The 5,633-nt window shown below is 33.9% G+C and overlaps 1 long non-coding RNA gene across 2 annotated transcripts; it reads left to right on the plus strand.

Moving 5' to 3' along the window:
* The first annotated feature begins 3,987 nt into the window (after positions 1-3,987).
* LOC145100523 (uncharacterized) lies at positions 3,988-5,500 on the plus strand. 2 transcript variants are annotated; one of them, XR_013705103.1, is made up of 3 exons: positions 3,988-4,799; positions 4,886-4,935; positions 5,308-5,500. It is a non-coding gene; the product is annotated as an uncharacterized LOC145100523 (long non-coding RNA). The 2 variants fall into 2 exon arrangements; XR_013705104.1 differs by lacking the exon at positions 4,886-4,935.
* Positions 5,501-5,633: the final 133 nt, after the last annotated feature.

Consider the following 5,633-nt stretch of genomic DNA (forward strand, 5'->3'; position numbering starts at 1 on the left):
TTATGATAGACTAGTAGATCTGTATGACTACTTGTGTTCACTGCTTATGTGTTAGACTGGTAGATCTATATGATTACCTATACTTGTTGGTTATTGATTGTTATTGTATATGTCGATGTAATATGGTTTGTTGCGTTGATGTGATCCTACTTTGTGTTGAAGGCCAAGATACCTGGGATGGTCCGGATAGACTAAAGGCCTACAAGGCGGTCGAGTCAGGAAGAAAGCCCGGAGAGCGGTCTAGATAGGTTGTAGGCCTGAAAGGCGGTCCAATGAAGCTGTAGACTCGTATGTGCAAGATATCATCTGTTGGGTTGTGTGTGGTACTTTGGGGGATCTCACTAAGCTTTGGCATAGTTTGACTGTTATGGTTTTAGGTACTTTAGAGGACAGGGGCAAGGTGAAGGCTTGATCCTGCACATCATTCTGGATTTTTTTTAGATTATGATATTGGGATACTCTGATTCATGTTTATGACTTTTGGAAACTATGTTTTATATACATTTATGGTTTTGGATTGGTTCTGAAAATGAAAAAAAAAATGACCTTGATTTTGGGATGTTATACCTTCATCTACACTTGAAAGAAAAATAATTTATATCCACACATCCCTTCAAGTATATGTAATATAGTCAGCTTGACCACTTTAGATTAATTAGATAGCCGATTCACTAGAAAAATCCCATCCGCCATTGGTTAGCTTCAAAAGCTACAAATGGGTTTTTCTATACGACAACCAATTTTTATGGTCGAATTCCTATTGGAAACCTATCGTTGTTGATTAACCTTGATTTAAGTTCCAACAGATTAGATTGGAAATTCCATTAAGCATGGAAAATTGTCATTGTCTATTACGATTACAAATTGCTCACAATAAACTTAGTGGAAAATACCTGAACAACTTCTTTAACTTTCATCTTTAACCATTGCATTAGATCTTTCTCAAAACAACTTGTTTGGGTCACTTCCAATAGAAACTGGCCAACTCAAGATGCTGAGTGCTCTTCATTTATCTGATAATAATTTATCATGTAACATTCCAAATAGCCTTGGTGGTTGCATTAGCCTTGTATTCTTGTTTTTCAAAGACAACTAATTTCAAGGCATAATACCATCTTCATTAAGTTCCACGAGAGGAGTTAAAATACTTGATCTCTCTCATCATAATTTATCAGGTCAAATTCCTCAATTCTCGGAACAATTCTCATTTGAGTATGTAAATCTATCATTTAATGATTTGAAGGTGAAGTATCAGTGATTGGAGTGTTTGCTAATGTAAGTGCATTCTCTGTTTTGGCCGGGGAATACCAGGCTTTGTGGTGGCATGGCTAAACTTGGGTTACCAAAATGCAGGGAGACGAGAAAATATCAAAAAAGGTTTCCTTTGTTCTTAATAATCATTTTCATTGCATCCACACTTTTCACCATATTCTGTTTAATATTTTTTAATTTGGTTTAATAAAAAGAAGAGCCAACCATCTTTATCATCGAGGGATGGACAGTTCAGGAAACTACCATACAGTTAACTTCTCAAGGCTACAAAGGAGTCATTAATCATGATGATAGATTTGTTGGATTCAAAGTTCTTCATCATCAAAACCGAGGTACTTATAAAAGCATTATAGCAGAGAGTGTACTCTGGAAGGGTATTTGACACCATAATTTATTTAAGATAATAACTTCATGTTCAAGTATTGACTTTCAAGGAAATGACTTCAAAGCTTTGTTATATGAGTTCATGCCAAAAGGTATATTAAATGATTGGTTGCATTTAAGTACACGTACATCCATGCTAAACCTTCATCAAAAAATAAGAATCATCCTTGATGTCGCTTCTGTCCTTGATTCTCTTCACAATCACTGCCTACCTACCATCGTTCATCGTGACTTGAAGCCTAGCAACATTATGTTGGATGATGATATGTTGGCCCATGTGGGAATCTTCGATTCAACTCAATTTCTTGGAAAAAATGCAAACCAACACATGAAAAGTGGTAGTAGAGGAACAATTAGGTATGCACCTCCAGGTAAAGTTAATGTATTTCCACATGCTCATATAAAATTGTAGCTAGTAAATTTACTTTATTAAAGTAACTGCTTATAAGTTACAGAGTATGGTGTAGGGAGTGTGATAACAAGTAGTGGGGATGTCTACAGTTTTGGAGTACTGTTGTTCGAGATGATGACATGAAAAGGCCAACAAATGACATCTTTAACAAAGGCCTTAGCTTACACAAATTTGCACACATGGCCTTGCAAGACCATGTAACGGACGTCACTGATAATGACTATCTAAACTTTTTTCAAGAGGATGCTATAGCTACGTAATATATTGTAGTTAATACAAAGAAAATAGAGGAATGTGTGGCCCCAGCTGTGAAGATCGGCGTATCATGTTCTGTGGGATTCCCCACCACAACAAATGAATGTTGAAAATATTGCCTGTAAGTTGCAATATATTATGAATAAGCTTCAGAATATGTGATGTGCCATGTTAGTAAATATTATGTGTATTTAATGTTAAATATAGATGTATTTACAATACTAGAAAACATGGGGTTTTCCTACGGAAAATAGCTATGGAAAATTTCCGTAGGTAATTAGCTACGGAATTGCTACGCATCATCTACAAAATGGGATGCCCTAATTTAGTAACGGAATAGCTACGGACGTCAGTCCAAAGCTATTCCGTAGCTAATTAACTACGGAATAGCTACAGATGATACGTAGCTATTCCGTAGCTAATTAGCTACGGAATGGCTACGGGATACCTACATCACCATCACCATCACCATCACCATCATCACCATCACCATCATCATCATCATTATCACCATAATCATCATCATTGTCACCATCACCATCTCCATCACCATCACCATCACCATCATCATCATCATCATCATCGGCAAATAGTAAATAGAGTGTTTAACTATCTCAAGGGGACTATGGATTATGGTTTGAGTTTCTTAGGGAGTATTTCGGTTTTAGAAGGTCATTCATATGCAAGTTAGATAACCAACATGGAGGACCATTCCTCTACTTCTGGTTGGGACGCGGATGCAAGTTAGATAACCCTGAATATTGTTTGTTTTGTGCTTTTAGAATTTGTAGTTTTCTTTAACAAACTAGTAAACAAACACGGTAAGTTACATGTTTCTTTGTACACTAAACGTATATTATTTCACCCTATTGATGTGTTAAATGTAATTTTTTTTGTTCGATTGTTCGTTTGGTTGTATGCTAAACATATTTGTTACCATTATTATATATTATCATTATGATTATAAATATTATTATTATTAGGATTATTAGTATGATTTTTAATTGTTTGTGTTTTTAATATAAACATACACATACACATTCAAATGCACACATACACATACATACACACACATACACATACATATACATAAGCACACACATACATATATACACATATATAAATATGCATATGTATAAATACATATACTCACGTACATACATAGATAAATACATATAAATACATACATACTTATACAAATATAAATATTTCCCCTAGTGAATGGACATGCAATGATGACATCTCTTAAACATATGCAAACCTATGAGAAACTATGTTCCCATTTATGCAACCCCAACTATACTATCTGATAATAATAATAATAATAATAATAATAATAATAATAATAATAATAATAATAATAATAATAGTGACAATGGTAGTAATAATAATAATAATAATAATAATAATAATAATAATAATAATAATAATAATAATAATAATAATAATGACAATGGTAATAATAATAATAATAATAAATTAAAGGAAAAATAGCTATTGTATAATAATGATTAAGGGGCTAGAGTGAACGGATGAGGCATGCCCGGCCGGATGGTAAATCGTGTGACAATGTATGCTGCCAAACGCGACTAGCGCTCATCAAACGGATGGTCCGGTCACTGCTCGTCAAACGACTGCTATGGCGGTCGACTTACTGCTCGATTTGCTGCTCGTCAAACGGCTGCTTCGGTGACGAACATCCCCATCTCAGACGTCGCTCTCCGCCCTCTGCTATCCCCATCATCGATTCACCTTCCAACATTGGTGCACCTCTCTGTCACCGCTCCACCACAACTTTGTCTCGCTGGAAACCCTTATTGGTCCACCTCGTTACCGCCACCTCCACTACCGAGTGAGGAAGACGAAGTTCACCCGAAACCCTCACCGCTCTGTATCATCTGTCTTTTTCTGATGATATAATAGGTGAAGACATAATCGTCATCGCTCCGTCGATAACCATCACCGTTGCATTTTTCGGCTAGTAACTCTTTTTGTCGATTAAGGTAACATTCGATCCCCTCCTATTTTACTTTAATTATTACCAAATATCGATCATTGAGTTTGGCTAGCATATACAGTGATGTACCTGGAGTTCAAGTTAAGTTCCTGCCACTGTGACATCTTGTAGCTTTTGGTTAGCTCTCTTTCTCCCTTTCTTCTTATTTAAGTTTATATGATGTCATTCTGTCTTTAATAAATATCGTCATCTACTTAGGTTTTAAATGTCTTTCTATTAGCAATTCTAATTTTAGTTGTTTGTTGAAGATTGATTGTTGGCTAAAGCTTCTGAAGATCGATGTTTTGGAATTGGGAGGGAGATTAATTGCTTATTTTTACCTCATTTTGTCACTACTTACTTGAAATTAATTGCTTAATTGATTCTAGGTTCACCTTCTCGAGCATGTCGCATTTATTGCGTTTTGGGGATGAATTTTGAGGTTATGATTTGAAGAGTTAATGGACCATGTATTCCATTGTAAGTTCATATTTTTTTAAACATACTTTCCTTTTATTTTACTATTAATAAATAATTGACACAAATATGTTATTTTTGGGAACTAGATGTAGCATCTTTCAAAGATTTTGGTAGCCATGAATGGCATATTAGAGTGGTGAGTGGTTTTTAAATGACTAAATCTTGGTGCATGCATATATTTGCTTTAATTTCTATCTTTATTATGGATTATGGATCATGGTATTGATAGCCAACTTCTAGTGATGGCAAAATGATGAATGAGTCAATTATTGTAGTGATTCAATAACATGATGAAATAATCGATTATTAGAAGGAAATGTGTTTTTATTTTTGAGCTAGTTAAATGCAAGATATACATGTTTATTATAACATCTTACTTTCATTTTGTCTTACTTATAACGTTGTACTTTCGAAAATGTTCCTAATTATGGCTATACTAAAAAAATAAATGAATGTACATTGCTATATTGGTATTTTTGTGATCATTGATTATGGTGTGTTGAAACAGGAACAATATTATTCAAAACTCAAATTGAAGAACACTTGTCGGCCTTTATCGATTCAACTTACTCGGTAATTTGCCAAGCAATTCACCATATAATTCTCAAATTTATGTATGTAAGCATTTAAATAAACATTTGTAGTTGACACTTTTAATGTGTATTATTAGACACATTTAATGTATTATTAGACAATGTTCATTAGTAGTATGTATTTGTATTTGATACTTTTTTAGGTTTATTAGGTTTATTGTAATGTTATTTGTTTTTTGGTTGAATTTCAATATTATTATTAGTTTAATGTAATGAGTTTTTTCAATATTTTGAACAAAAA

Source organism: Lactuca serriola, chromosome 4 (genome assembly GCF_051521515.1).
Source record: "Lactuca serriola cultivar US96UC23 chromosome 4, Lser_US96UC23_V15, whole genome shotgun sequence".
NCBI lineage: Eukaryota > Viridiplantae > Streptophyta > Magnoliopsida > Asterales > Asteraceae > Lactuca > Lactuca serriola.